Source organism: Electrophorus electricus, chromosome 3 (assembly GCF_041902795.1).
Source record: "Electrophorus electricus isolate QZ-2024a chromosome 3, ASM4190279v1, whole genome shotgun sequence".
In the NCBI taxonomy this organism is placed as follows: Eukaryota; Metazoa; Chordata; class Actinopteri; order Gymnotiformes; family Gymnotidae; genus Electrophorus; species Electrophorus electricus.
In genome coordinates this window covers 29,632,643-29,647,662 of record NC_137499.1, presented here as the reverse complement: position 1 = coordinate 29,647,662, position 15,020 = coordinate 29,632,643, and the positions used below count along the sequence as shown (strand labels likewise).

Sequence of the window (15,020 nt, the reverse complement as noted above, 5' to 3'; positions counted from 1 at the left end):
GTGTGTGTGTGTGTGTGTGTGTGAGTGTGTGTGTGTGTGTGTGTGTGTGTGTGTGTGTGAGTGTGTGTGTGTGTGTGTGTGTGTGTGTGTGAGTGTGAGTGTGTGTGTGTGTGTGTGTGTGTGTGTGTATGTGTGTGTGTGTGTGTGTGTGTGTGTATGTGTGTGTGTGTGTGTGTGTGTGTGTGTGTGTGTGTGTGTGTGTGTATGTGTGTGTGTGTGTGCTTGACTGTGAGTGTGTGTGTTGTAGCTGATTTTTGCTTGGGCAGTGTCTCTTCTGAGAGAGCATTTAGAGCATAAACATTATGGATTGTCCACAAGTGTCAGTCCCAGGACCAGGCTGAGAGTGGCCAGGGGGTGCCGTAGACCTCCTCAGCTCCTACCCCCTCTCCCCAGGTGCTGTGCCTGCATTGATCTGTGGTCTGCAAATAGACCACGATCAATATTTGGATTGGAGGGAGAGTATGTCTAGCCATTTCAGCGGTAGCCTGTCTCAGATGGAAACCTTATCACCAAACTCCTGTCCAGTGACCAGCACAGGATAGCAGATAGCAGAGAACACACAGTGGAACGTGTTTGTGTGTGTGTGTGTGTGTGTGTGTGTGTGTGTGTGTGTGTGTGTGTGTGTATAAAATATGTTAAATCTGTGTAAACAGTGACTGCTTTCATAGGAATCATATTATGAAGAAGACTGTCGTCTGCTCCCTTTGTCATTGCCTCTGGACTCTGTTATATGTCTACTGGCTGGAACAGTAAGTGAACACACACACACACACACACACACATTTTGCTTCTACTCGTTTAGCTCCCTCCATGCTTCACTATATCTACATACCCAGTGTAATTGACATTTTCCATTTGGCAGGTTCTATATCTCCTGCCTGCCGTTGCCGTGGTAACAATCTCTGGGTCTCAGCTGGTGAGTTCGAGCTGCCCCGTGGGCTGCCTGTCTCGTCACTCCTCCCTGCGAGCATGACAGCCGCCTTTTAAGGGCTATTTAATAAGGCAAATAATAAGGCTTGCCTGCATTAAATAAGGTGGCTTAATGATGAGCCAGGATCTAATTACTGTCCAGCCAATATCATGGTGCTGATATGGTACATTTATTATGCTCTGGTCTAGATAGACACTTGATATAATAGGTGTTTGGAGAGCCATAGAAGGAGCTTGAGCTACGTAGGTCTCAGATGAATGTGTTTTCTGGTGGACATAATCAGGCCAAAACACTGATAGTTAAACTGACATTTCAGTGTCAAAATCTGTACCTTTCTGATTTATTAGCACTTTGTGTAATCAAGTGAGTTTAGTTCAGTTCAGTCAATTTGTGTAGCAGTTTATATATATATATATATATATATATATATATATATATATATATATATATATATATATATATAAAATACACACAAAGTTCTTGCACATATTGGGAATAAATAATCTATATATCAGTGTACAGGCACCACTTTCCATTTTCCTGCTTTGAGACTTCAATCAGGATTTGCTACAATTTTCCATTTACATGCTAACTTTTAAATAATAATAGAAAAGCTCAAATATGCACTACTCTCTGTTTGGTAAACACAGGTAATATGGTTATGGCTGTTGCTGATATGAAAACATAGCTGATTATTCATTTCCAGTACCATTTCTCTTGGTATCGTCTTTGATATTAGCTGAATATTTCCTCCTATAAGAATGTATAGGTTATTCAGGAATAAGAAAAATATTTCAATTATTTTTACTAATGAAAATTCACTGAAATGAGTGTATCACGTCGGCTTTGAACCTGAAGAACTGTTTTACCTGCTCAAAAACAAGGGGCTGTGGATCTGCTGTTTGTACTGAGCACAGCCACAGATGAAGACTTAGGGCCGACATAAGAGCCTGTGAGTGAACAGCATCCTGCTTTCAGTCTGAGAGAAGATGATAAGTCATGATAAGTCTCTCTCTCTCTCTCTCTCTCTCTTCCCCCTCCTCCTTCTTTCTTTCACCCTTCTCTCCTTTCTCTCTCTCTTTCTGTCCAACGCTATAAGACTCCTTCTCTCTGAGTGAAGTCTCAGCGCTTCTCTCATAATTGTGTCCAAATTACTCTGAGCAGCCGCTAACCGATGAGACGGGCGTTGTCACGGTGACCTAATGTCTCTGTGGGTCTTCTCCACGGGACGGCTTTGACACGCAAATATAAAGGTCAGGGTTATAATTCATTTCTCCGAGACGAGGCGTGGCACACTGGGGTGAGGACAGGGCGAGGTCCTGCTACCTCGCCAGTCTGCCCGGCCCAGTCCGTGTGCCACGTCCTGCGCAGGGCGTGGCTTTCAGCACACCTGCACTCGGGAGTGAGATCATGCATGGTTGCTTCCTCACTGGCTCACTCGCTCAAACCAAGGGACCCATGTCCTCATGTCACCTGCCTGCGCCTCTGCTGTTCTGCCTGCTGGGGCTTTTCTTTTCTTTCTTTTTTTTTTGCGGTTGCCCTGGAACTCAGAAGTCAGAGCTGTGAGTAAAATAAACGCTGACTTACAAAGATGATTGAAGTGCTGACGGAACAAATTGCAAATGATCCATATTCTCAAACCTCATTTCTGCAGATTTGAGTAAGATCCAGATTTGAGTAAGATCCGACTGTCCTGCTTGGACACTTTTGTTCACATGCTTCACAAGAGCTTCATCTGCCAAGTTGTTGTCCAGACATTCTGCCCCTGTAATTACACACATTAAGACCTCATTGCTTTGCCAGAGGGCATTTCATTCAGGACACCCAAGTGGAGAAGGGCACCTCTTATTTTGTGAGTGATCACAATGAGAGAGCCTTTGCATGAAAATCTAACGTTACAGGGCACTCACTTTGTAAGTAATTTTGAATAGCACAGTAGATATTATTATTATTATTATTATTATTATTATTGCTCTAAGAAGCTAATGCTTTGCAGAAATATGGAGTGTTGGAGAGTGTTGGAAAATATGGAGCGTGGGATTCAACTGTAGGCACTAAAGAGCTTTGTGCATTTTTAATGGAGAAGAATTAGGAAGTCCTAAAGGTTTGTGCCTAGAGAAATGTCTTAAAATTAGGAGAAAATGCATGCAGTTCCAGAGCCCAGCCTTCTCTCCACACTGCCCCACCAGGGTTTGTCAGTACGTGCCTTCACCAACACCTTTCCACCCAACCTCCTACCTACATTATTATGACTGCTGCACTACTGACGGCCACATAACACGGCTGCAATCCGACACCCGCGTTAGTGCGCTGGCACCCGGACAGCTGTGCCGGAGCCCACTGTGGAATCTCAGCATTCGGAGTGGCCAGCGAGCCCTTGCCGGGGGCGTGTCTTTGGCGGACGTTGCCTGCCTGTCTGCGTCCTCTGCTGCCTCGCTCCGTACCCGGTAATTGGATAACATGCTTCACGATTGCTGAGGCATGAACTGCACAGTAGAGATAGAGGGAGAGAGAGAGAGAGAGAGAGAGAGAGAGAGAGAGAGAGAGAGAGAGGAGAGAGCCAGTCAGACAGAGAGAGAGGCACAGGGAGCTAGTGGAGCTTCACTGCACTGGGTTTGTGGATAAAAATGGCTCCTCATTAGCTGGGGGCCTGCCCCAGCAGTCTGCTGTGGGTTTGCGAGTCCTCAAAGAGCCTTCTCTCTCCCGCCTTCTCTCCCTCCTTCTCTTCTCTCCTCTCTCTCCCCCTCCCTCTCTCTTTCTCTCTGTCTCTCTCTGTCTCTCTCTCTCTCTCTCTCTCTGTGAGTGTGTGTAACAGAGTTAGAGGAGAGGCACAGGAGGAAGCTGGCACTGGCCCCGAGGCTTTGCTGCGGCCATGTGCAATTATGGGCCGGAGTGCTCATCAGACGCGCAGCCCCTCTGTCAGGCTGCCCTCTGTAATAGTCACTTCTTTTTATGCAGCACCACCCCCCACTACCACCACCACCCGACAGTTCCTCCCAATGAAGACATCAAAGGTGGGGGACAGAGAAAAACAGACTCACACGGCCGTGTGGGTATAGAGAGCCAGAAGCAGAGGAGAAATTGTGTCCAGGTGAAAGTAAGAAAGGGGGCCATGGAAATAAGGGCTATTTGCAAATCGGTGCCACAGAGGTTGATGGTACTTATTTTCCTTCGGCCTCAGCGCTGGGAGAAGTTGCCTGTGAGCCACCTTCTCTTCTTTTAATCGTGGCTTTCGTTTCCAGGAGGTCAAGACGTTCGGCGAGGTCTCGCTCTAGGTCCCTTCCCCGTGGTTACCTTCGCCATCCTTTCCAGGGGAAGCGCCTGCAGAAGAGATGCAGGACACACAGAAGAGACGCGGGACATGCGGAAGAGACATGGTACACGCAGAGGAGACGCGGGACATGCAGAAGAGAGGTCGGACACGTGGAGGAGACGCGGTACACGTGGAAGTGATGCACGACATGCGGAAGAGACGCGGCACACACAGGAGTGATGTTGGGACATGCGGAAGAGTATGAAACCCGCCAAACTCCTGCTGCCCCTGTGACTCAGCCGCTTGCCTTTGCAAGTTGCGTTTGCAATATTTTTGAGGCCACACGCAGATAAACATTGGCTCGGCGACACTAGAGCTGTAAGCTCCTCCACCTCTGGCCCTCCACCCTGCCATGCTAATTAGACATGCACAAAAAAAAAGTCAAAAGCTGCATGACCTAATTGATTTTTTTTTTCGATCTTGTAATTACAGCGTTGTTCTAAAGCACGTTGACCCAGTGAAGAAACACAGATATGGAGTGAGTAGAAGGATGGAGTAGGTGGTGTAGTGGGAAGAGAGTGTGTGTTTGGGTGGGGGAGGGTGGGGGAGGGGGCAGGAGTCATTCTTATGCTGTTAAATTAAGCAAATTAAGGTCTAATTGCTTTGTCAGAAGGTTTCTCTTTCAGGCTGTGTTGTGTGTCTTCATTACGGAAGGGACGTCATACCCTTCCTCATCGGTTTTCTACTCAGATTAGAGCATTACAGGGCACTCAGTTTTAAGTATTGAATAACATTGTTATTATAACATTATTATCACATATGTAAAAGAGATCTGTTCTTTGCAGAAACTTTGAGACTTTTTACATATTTGATTACATACAGTGTTATCAGACATTAAGTGACACCCAGACTTACTCACAGTCTCACACACACACACACACACACACACACACACACACACACACACGTACACACACACGTACACACACACACACACACACACACACACACACACACACACACACACACGTACACACACACGTACACACACACACACACACACACACACACACACACACGTACACACACACACACACACACACACACACACACACACACATACGCACACACACACACACACACACACACACACACACACACACACACACACACACACACGTACACACACACACACACACACACACATACACACACACACACACGTACACACACACACACACACACACACACACACACACACACACACGTACACACACACACACACACACACACACACACACACACACACATACACACACACACACACACACACACACACACACACACACACACATACACACACACACACACACACACACACACACACACACACACACAGGCACATACATAATTCCTCTGACACAGCACAAGTTGAACCAACACTGGTCTTTCTGTCAGAATTGTAGGCCTGCATGCCATAAAGGATCTGTTAATTAATAGTGTATGTTGTTGGTTTTGTATGTGTATAAACAACCGACAAACAAACAGCATATTGGAGGCTAAGGATGATGGAAGAATACAAGAAAGAAAGAAAGAAAGAAAGAGCTGAAGGAGAAAAGGCTGATAATCACTAACCCCCCCCCCCCCCCCCCCGTGCATTATTAGGTCAAATGAAGGCCAAAATTGAGCACTGACGTTAATCACCCTTTGCTCTCTGATATCTCTCTCTACTTCTCTCTCTCCCTTTATCCTTCTCAGTCTCCATTTATCTCACTCTCACTTACTCTTTCTCTCCCTCTTGTTCCCTACCTTCCTTTCTTGTTGTGTCTTTGTCCCTGTTTCCTCTCTCTCTCTCTCTCTCTTTCTCTCTCTCTCTCTCTCTCTCTCTCTCTCTCTCTCTCTCTCTCTCTCTCTCTCTCTCTCCCTGTTTCGTTTCTCTTCTTCCCTTCTTTTCCTCTTTCACCTCCATCACCTCGTTGCTAGACAACCAGTCCCTCCTCAGCCTCCCAATCAGTGTCTCTAGCACAGAAGCAGCATGGCCCTGCATGCTGAAATGGGACTTCATCAAGGCAACACACCCGCAGACACACACACACACACACACACACACACACACATACCCCCACAGATAAACATACACGCACACAGGCACCCATACGCACACACATACACACACTCTCTTTGTCTTCCAAACCATGAGCCCTTTTTCTTTCTGAGAATGACTCACGTTACTGTCCTCTTCACCACCAAGGGAATCTGGGAGCTAATTAAAGCAAATGGGGCTTTAGCACAAATCTTTTTCTGGCTGAATTTTAAAGTTCAGCACTGAAACCAAAAGGCACAGAATCTCTGAAATGCATTACTATATAATCTAATGTAAAAAGATTTGCATTGTCAGAAGCATGGATCTCTCTCTCTCTCTATCTCTCTCTCTCTCTCTCTCTCTCTCTCTCTCTCTCTCTCTCTCTCTCTCTCTCTCTCTCTCTCTCTCTTTTTCACCCTCAGCTCCACCCTTCTCCTTCTATCTAATTTTTAGGTTATTAAGCTCTCTTGGCATCCTCTCAGCCTAAAAAGAATCATTGCCTAACCCCTCCTGATTGAGCCTTTAAAGGTTTAAAGCAAAGATCCAGGCAGAGGTGTGTGGGAGGAGGTTGTTCAGGCTCAGTGATACCCAGCTGGAAGGTTGGGCTTTTAATGACGCCTCTAATGAAGTGTGGAGGTACAAAGCCGCCCTGGGCGTCTTCTGGAAAGCACCAGGCTTTACCACTCAGTCCCACTGGATCAGCACACGGAACAAGGGCACATGTTTCCTCCAGCTCCAGTTCATGCAGTGTGTCAGAGCAGCTCTTAACATGAAGCGTTAACACTTCAACTCTCACAAAACAGAATCAGCTGCCAGTGAAGAAAAAAATGTAGATTTTAAATTTAGATGCGAAAATGGTTGCCACACATATGTTTAGTCTCCATTATAAGCATGGGTCCCCACCATTAAGTATTCTCTCTAGGGAGTGTGTGTGTGTGTGTGTGTGTGTGTGTGTGTGTGTGTGTGTGTGTGTGTGTGTGCATGCACATGTGCTCATGCTGTTTCCCAGGGGTAGGATGATTGTGAGACTTTCCGCTAGGTCCCCAGAGTAAGCTGGTGGGCCGTTCACTTTCCTTACACACCTGAGCAGATGAGCTTTTTGTTGACTCTGCAGTGTAAGGTGTTTAGTGAAGAGACGCGTTTCAGGACAGAACTGGATCAGTGGTCTGCTATGAAGCTGACAGAAAGGCTGACAGAGAGGATGTGGTGTGTGTGTGTGTGTGTGTTTCCATGTGCATGCATGGGGAGGACTTGCTGTCTATTCTTCTTAATAACTGCAGGCAGAAAGTAAAAACACACACGCGCGCACGTACACACACATACGAATGCATGCACTCGCCCACACACATCCACACATACTTGCACGTATGCGCTTGCAAATGCACAGCAAACGCACAAACCCCACTTACCAGCAGTTCTCTCTCCCACTCTCTGCCTTTGTTTCATTTTCTCCTATCATGTTCTGTCACTCTCCATTTTCCATCTCTCTCCATCGCTTTCCATCTCTCCCTCCATCCCCCTCTCTCTCTCTCTCTCTCTCTCTCCTTCTCTCCCTCTCTCTGTGTGTCTGTGACGTTGGGCTGGCTCTTGAGGGAATGCTTTGCATGATTCATTGTGCTCCGTAGAACATGTGCCCTGCCTAAGCAAGCAGCAGCGCGGGAGACGACAAGCACCGTTACTGCCACGCCAGACCCGGAACATAGCAGAGATACTGGACCTGTCTCCAGTACACACACAGTACACACACACACACACACACACACACACACACACACACACACACACACACACATGTGCCTACCCATTTCACAAGCATGAATTTCTCTTTCTGGCTTGTACTTAGTCCTTCTCTTGGTCCGTTGCCACTGAGTCACATTCTAGCTGGCTTAAAGTGCCTTGTACTGCTGCACTACCCTGTCTGTTCCATTAACTGTAGATCAGTCTGTCTCTCTGGTTTCTGCCTCTCTTCAGCCCTCTGCCTCCTCTGATGTGGTCTCCTCACGCTTCACTGCCATTGCATTGTTTTGGGCTTGGTTTGGTTTTTCCCTTCCCCCACTGTGATCACTGTGATAATAGGCAGTTCACGTGATGCTGTACTATTTAAAAATATTTTTATGGTCTAAAGAAGTTCTGATATTTCAGAAAAAAACAGGACTACAATTCAGAGAAAACTGCTGTCTTTAAAACCACTTCTGACATCTTACATTGTAATAATTTTTAGGAGATTACCAGAAAAATGCACATTTTCAGTCTAAATCTTGGTGTGGGGGTATGGGACTTTGTTACCAACATTTTGTTAATTTATTAATACAATAACTAAAGATATAGAGTAATTGCAATATGGAAATGGAAAATTAAATACAAATACAAACTTTGCATAAAACATTTTATTTTTGAAACCTTGTTGTTGTTGCTGTCACCTCTCTAAGATATCAATTAGCACAACTGTATCAAATTAAATACGACTGGTTTTATTGAAATATTTGCTGTGTCACTCAGTCACGAAGTATAACATGAAGTACTGCTCCTGGGTAGGTGTGTATAGGACAGTGCACTGAAGCAGGTAAATCACAGCGTGCAGTATGTGGACAGTGAGAATTTGTTACTTTAACTCTTTGTATTCTGTCACATTTCTGTCACATGCTGACTAGGTAAAGAAAATCTGCTTTTATTTATGGATATTTATATCTACATCGAGTAATCGATATGGGAATGTGCAGCTTTTTTATACATTATTGTGCTATTTTAAGGGAGCTTCAGAAAATTGGCAAATGAACACTTTGATTTGATGACTGAATTCAGCAGCTGCTGGTATTTCCCTGCAACGCTCTGCCAGGCCGGAGAGACAGCTTTTCCCAGGTGCTGTTTGTTTCAGAGGCTGTTTGCCTTCGGTCTGGTCTTCAGTAAGTAAGATACACACTCAGTGGGATTCAGGCCAGGTGATGGACTTGGTCCAGTGAATTAAATTTTTTGGCTCTCAAAAGCCCATATTTGCTTTTGCAGTATGTTTGGGGTCATTTTCCTGCTGTAAAATAAAACACTGCCCACTGGGGTTTGAGGCCTTGGGTTGGATATGTGCAATTAAGATGTTTTTGTTGTTATTGTTGTTGTTACACTTAAGAATTCAGCATTCTGCTGCCATCGTCGGTTCCATTGTGAATAAAGCCATAGCAGTCGGCACTGCCACGCCCACGTGCCCCTGGCACCATGTTTCACACGCCTCTGAGTTGGTTTATTACGGGCTTCTGTGATCCACCAGGCTGCTTGCTTTTGCTAAAGTCATAAGAGCGCTGTTACTTCTTAATGGCAAGTCACACGGTTGGTCTTGGTATGCCCAGCATTATGGCACTGTTTCTGTTCAGGTGTTCTGTTTTTCTCCTTCATGATGACCTGCTGTTCTGGCATTCTCACTTCTTTGGTCGTCATGTTGAGAGACAACAGGAAGAGACTTCACATGGGAAGGCCTTATCCAGAGTTCAAGCCGGTCTGTGGGTGAATTACCAGTGCAGTGACACACCACCAATAAGTACCCAATTATCCAGTGTTCCTAAAGTGAGACTCCTATATCTAAAAAGGTTAAATTCTTATAGTGTTCTCCCAGTATTGACATACACACATTCATATCAAAGCAGATAGTCTACAAGTTCAAGTTCAAGTTCAAGTTCAAGTTTGGTTTATTTGTCACATACATAGTCATACACAGTACAACACGCAGTGAAATGGTGGAGAGTGCTCTGTCCAAACTGAGGAAGAGAACCAGGGGTGCATAGAGAAAAAAAAATATATACAGATAAATATATATTCTATGTATGTACAAAAATATATTAACAATGTATGTACAACATATGTATATTATGATTATATACACAATGTACAATGTATATGGTTGAGTATATATGTACACAATCTACAGAATGTACAGATCCATTGTATAGTACCATATCTACAGTTGTTGTAACAGGTTAATTGAGTATAAATCTAAATCTATATATACAGATGTACAGATATACAGTCATGTTACGTGGTGGTGGTGGTGGTCCCCACAGTTTATCAGTTTCCCTGATTCAGGGCCCGAATGGCCTGTGGGAAGAAGCTCCTCTTCAGCCTCTCTGTCTTGGCCTTCAGGGAGCGGAAGCGCCTCCCTGACCTCAACAGAGAGAAGAGTCTATTGTTGGGATGGGTGGGGTCGTTCACAATTTTCCTGGCCTTGGTTTGGCACCGCTTGTAGTAGGTGGTCTGCAGGTCAGGAAGTTCCGAGTGAGTGATGCGCTCTGCTGAACGCACTACCCTTTGGAGTGCTTGTCTGTCCTGCTTGGTGCTATTTCCAAACCAGACTGTGATGTTCCCCGTGAGGATGCTCTCGATAGTGCAGGTGTAGAAGTTCCGCAGTACCTTGGAGGGCAGTCTGAAGTCCCTTAGGCGTCTGAGGTGGTAAAGACGCTGACGAGCCTTCTTTGCCAGGGAGCTGGTATGGCGGGACCAGGACAGGTCCTGCGAGATGTGAACACCAAGGTACCTGAAACTATCTACTCTCTCCACCGTGGTTCCACTGATCCTCACAGGTTGGTAGTGCCGCTCCTGCTTCTTGCTGCAATCCACGATCAGCTCCTTTGTCTTACTGACATTTAGGAGGAGATTATTTTCCTGGCACCAGTTTTCCAGGTGTTTAATCTCCTCCAGGTAGGCCCTCTCATTGTTGTCCGAGATCAGGCCCATGACAACGGTGTCGTCAGCAAACTTGACAATGATGGTGGAGCTGGAAGTGGCTGTGCAGTTGTAGGTGTACAGTGAGTAGAGCAGGGGGCTTAGGACACAACCCTGAGGAGCTCCAGTGCTGAGGGTGAGGGTGGATGAGGCGCAGTTGCCCACCCGTACCGATTGTGGTCTGTCTGTTAGGAAGTTGGAGATCCAGTCGCACAGGGATGTATGCAGTCCTAGATCCTCCAACTTAGTAGTGAGTAGGGAGGGAATGATAGTGTTAAATGCTGAACTGTAGTCCCATAGTCATTGTTTTATTTAATTCCAAATCTGGAATAGAATAGAATCACTTTATTCACATTAAAAATACAATGAAATACAACATAATAGACCACAGAGCCAAAATAATGTATTTCTGAACAAAATACAAATGGACTATACCACATATAAACAGTCACACACACACACACACACACACACACACACACACACACACACACACACACACATACACACACGTGTATACCACATGTGTATACACCTATATACTTCTTGGCTGCTGAACAGAATTCTGTATGACATGCCATTTGAATCTGAGCACCTTTTGTTGAATTGTTTGCACTGTATGATGTGGTAGTGAAGCTGGTTAAGATGCCTGTGGCATAGTGGAAAAGGTGTGGATGGCTATGTGAATATATGGATGTGCTGGAGTCTCTGTCCCCATGCTTTGCTCCACCCTTCCCCCTTTGCCCTTCTTGTAGTCTCATGGCCATCTCCACCCTCCCTCCACCCCCTCTAGCTACAGTTTGCCGGATTCCTCCAGTCTGTAAGGGTCGGATGATTTTCACCTTCTGTTTCACCTTTGAAAATGGCTTCATATCAGCCCCAACCCCTTTCCCATCTTCCCCAACCATCTGTGCCACTGTGTGTGTGTGTGTGTGTGTGTGTGTGTGTGTGTGTGAGTGCACGCACACATTTCGTTTTGTCCACTGGTGAAGTTTAATAAATGTGCTGTCACTCACAGTGAAGTGTGTCAGATTGGCTGACTTGCTGTATGTGACAGAGGGAAAGAGTTCTGAATGATGCATCTCTGTAAGAGCAATGGGGAGAAGAACCCATAGCTGAGAAACTCATTTGTATGGCACTTACTGATCCATTTTTCTTTTAAATTCACATTGCATTTTACAATATACTGAATATTATGGTGTATGTGTGCATGTGTGCATGTGTGCATTTGTGTTTGTGTGGGGCTGACACCCACCCTCATCTCCTGTCCTCTACCCCATTCCACCCCTCAAACACACCCACCTTTCAGCCCCGGCCAGTTGCATTAGAAGCCGGTGTGATTACATTTGAGATGAGAGTGGGTGAGGTTGAGGGCATATGACTGCAGGTAGTGAATTATGCTGCCGTTACCCGCGCAGGCTGCAGCGGCTGTGTTCTGATCTGCGCCGCTGACCCAGGGGTCATGCAGTGGAAGAGCACATTTATCACTGTGATGCTGCAGGGAACAGAGGGGTAGGCCATGGCTGTTCGCACCACTAATCTACGCAGCTTCCTCCCTGAGCTCCTCCCTGAGTTCTTGCATCTCTGTGGTTTTTTTTCTCCTAAAATTATTACGTCATAACTAAGAGCTGTTGAAAACATCCCTGTGGGTGTCTATTGATACTCACCCTCCTCCATCACTGCATTTTTAGTCTCAGTTCCCTTTCTCTCTCTCTCTCTCTCTCTCTCTCTCGTTCATACCTTTGTGTGAGCCACGCTCTTCATCTTCATACACCTTCATCAGTCCAGACTAATGAATAAGAAATGGGGAGAAGAGGGACATTCAGACCACCTCGTCTCCCCTGGCAGCATATGAGACTATTGATTACAAGAATCAACACTGCACCCTCTCCGTCTGTCTGCAGTCTACCGCTAACATGGAATTATTGCCAGCGTACCTCCTCGAGTCGTTAAAACAGCAACGATGACAACGACGGACGAGCCCAGAAGGGGAGGGAGCGGTCGAGATCTGCGAGCACGAGCGAATGTGCTCGCGCACATGAGCCCAGACGTGTCCTGCGAGGTCGCCCACTCATGCTCTGCCGTGTTCCAGCACACAGTGCCTTTGCTGCAAGGCGGCGTGGGCTTTGGCCGACTTGCCTCTGAGCCAGGCTGCTGTCCCGTGAGATGGAGTGTGGGACGCGAGTGTGGGACGCGAGTGTAGGCGCTATGTGTATCTGGACGGCATTGCCTTAATACAGTAGGGCTGCCCACGTGTGCACACGCACACAGCTTTCACATTTGTTCAAACACTTTATGCCTCTTTGGGGAATAAAGATTTCAGCAGGAGATATTAGTCGGCCCTCTCATATGTCCATCTCCCTGGCCACCACTGTGATATTATGGTTTTCAAGTCTGAATTCAAACAGACAAAAACAAACCCCTCTTTTTCTATGCATGTGATGGGGAAGTGTTCAAAGCAGCAAGGGGTGCATCAGTGTTTGTAGTCAACTAAAATATGAATCAATATAAATAACATATTTAATTCCCATTACTAAGAGCTCTCTTGGCATTGATGACGTAAAGATTATATTTCTCTGAAAACGTAAATAGAGCAGTCAGAGGTTTATGATGCTACATATTGCTCTTTGCCTCCAGGGATCTGTGTGAATTTGAAAGAGGCAACTTCTCTCTTCAAGTGTACAGCAATTTAAGTGTTTTTGATTTAAAATGACATTATGCAGGCTACCTTTCACATGGCTCCACCTTTCCGATAATCATGGTATTCTTCCTCAGAGGAAGTTGAATTGTTTTCTTGAGAGCATGTTGCCACATTCCACCCTTGATTAACATGGTGCTGATGCTATGGGCAGTGAAATCAATCAGTGATTCTCATTTAATTTAACCGCAAAATGATATCATAGCACACCTCATATCGTCTGAATGAAGAATGGAAAGGTGCTTGTATGCACTTTCTCTTCAGTGGATTAAAAAGGCAGTTCTGATTGCCTCTATGGGGTTCTTATCTCCACTATTATACAAGCTCACTCACAGGGTTTTGATGAGAGGCAAACACTGGCTGTTACAGTTAATTGCTCATTTGAATCCGTAAAGGCAACCAATTATGCTTATGCGCATTGCAAATCTGATTAACCTCTCTGTACTGCTCCCCAAACACAATGAAGACCACAATGGTCTAATGCTTTCTTAACAAGCATACATACCAAGTGTGTGTGTGTTTCTGTGTGTATGGGTCTGTTTGTGTGTATGTGTGTGAACACATCAAAATCAAAGAAAAAAGAGATTGACAGAATAATACTGCTGTTGCATCTCTGATTCTTCATTTGATAGGGGAAGAATGATGAAGTATGGTAACTAATTGCATTGGTTCGATTTGTTCACACAATCAGCTTTGACAGATTCAGCTAAGAGATTAATCTTTCTCATCCTAGAGATTCATTTGCAGTGCATGTTTACAAAAGGCATTAGGGTTCATTTGAATTTCAGTAGCATATGACTATATGTGCAATGTAAATATTTTCCTTTGTTCTCCAGTAAAACATGCTTCCTTTTGCTTATTTTTATTATTTGACATGGCATGAGAATAGTCCTATGAGAACAGGAAACAGCGTGTCCAGTGGGGTGGAGTTTGTTGTTGTTGTTGTTGTTGTTGTTGGGTTGTTGTTGTTGGTGGTGGTGGTGGTGATGTTGTCTTTGGTGATTTGCCCCACTCCCTTTCCCAGGCAGCTCTTTCCTTCAGCCTCTGGGGAAATTAATCCAGGCCAGAGATGCCCAAGCCATTACGCTGATCTGCCACTCATAACACACAGACACACGCACGTACACACGCACGTACACACGCACGCATGCACACAACTAAATCACTGCCTCGGTGCGTGTCCGCTCCCTGGCCCAGTCGCTGTTGGCCTTTCCAATAAAAATCCTTCACGGACTGCTTAATGCCAGTGAATGATTTACTGTTGTGTTCCCAGTCCAGCCTTCACTTTCAGAATGAAAACTAAACCTCTATAGAATGTCATGTTCCTAAGGTAGATTTTTTTCAGCAAACT

General features: G+C 45.4%; 1 long non-coding RNA gene across 2 annotated transcripts; it reads left to right on the top strand.

The window, feature by feature from the left end:
- The first annotated feature begins 490 nt into the window (after positions 1-490).
- Positions 491-4,731, top strand: LOC145653773 (uncharacterized). 2 transcript variants are annotated; one of them, XR_014119978.1, is made up of 4 exons: positions 491-749; positions 863-916; positions 3,890-4,022; positions 4,174-4,731. It is a non-coding gene; the product is annotated as an uncharacterized LOC145653773 (long non-coding RNA). The 2 variants fall into 2 exon arrangements; XR_014119977.1 differs by lacking the exon at positions 3,890-4,022.
- The last annotated feature ends 10,289 nt before the right edge of the window (positions 4,732-15,020 follow it).